Raw genomic sequence first — 1024 nt, forward strand, 5'->3', positions numbered from 1 at the left:
TTGCCTGTTGCGTTTGTTATTTGCATTCGCGCTAACCGGTGCTTGCTCGGCCTCTCTAAATGTTTTCGCGCGTTCGTCGGGCTTCTTAGTCCTTCGGGGGGTGATTCGTTTTGGGGGGCTGGTGCACAGTGTACGTCGTGGCGCGTGAGTTGTGTTCGGTTTGTGCGAGTTGGACGGATCCCTGCATGTGCAGCGAACTCCACTGGTGCATTCCTCCATGTCCCTCGGGTTGTCTTCGACTCGCCTTCGGGTTGCCTGCGCTTCCCTAGTGGAAGGTGCCTTGCGAAAAGCGTGTCCCTCGGGTAATTGCCATTTGGTTGGCTTTGACGTTCGAACGAGTTGCCTATGCTTTCCTAGTGGAAGCTTGTTGCGAAAAGTATGTCCCTCGAAAGTTGCCTGTTGCGCTTGTTACTTTCATTCGCGCTAACCGGTGCTTGCTCGGCCTCTCTAAATGTTTTCGCGCGTTCGTCGGGCTTCTTAGTCCTTCGGGGGGTGATTCGTTTTGGGGGGCTGGTGCACAGTGTACGTCGTGGCGCGTGAGTTGTGTTCGGTTTGTGCGAGTTGGACGGATCCCTGCCTGTGCAGCGAACTCCACTGGTGCATTCCTCCATGTCCCTCGGGTGATCGCCTTTAGGTTGTCTTCGACTCGCCTTCGGGTTGTCTGCGCTTCCCTAGTGGAAGGTGCCTTGCGAAAAGCATGTCCCTCGGGTAATTGCCATTTGGTTGGCTTTGACGTTCGAACGGGTTGCCTGTGCTTTCCTAGTGGAAGCTTGTTGCGAAAAGTATGTCCCTCGAAAGTTGCCTGTTGCGCTTGTTATTTGCGTTCGCGCTAACCGGTGCTTGCTCGGCCTCTCTAAATGTTTTCGCGCGTTCGTCGGGCTTCTTGGTCCTTCGGGGGGTGATTCGTTTTGGGGGGCTGGTGCACAGTGTACGTCGTGGCGCGTGAGTTGTGTTCGGTTTGTGCGAGTTGGACGAATCCCTGCCTGTGCAGCGAACTCCACTGGTGCATTCCTCCATGTCCCTC

Source organism: Camellia sinensis, unplaced genomic scaffold (assembly GCF_055761805.1).
Source record: "Camellia sinensis isolate YWXY unplaced genomic scaffold, ASM5576180v1 Unanchor6, whole genome shotgun sequence".
Classification (NCBI taxonomy): Eukaryota; Viridiplantae; Streptophyta; class Magnoliopsida; order Ericales; family Theaceae; genus Camellia; species Camellia sinensis.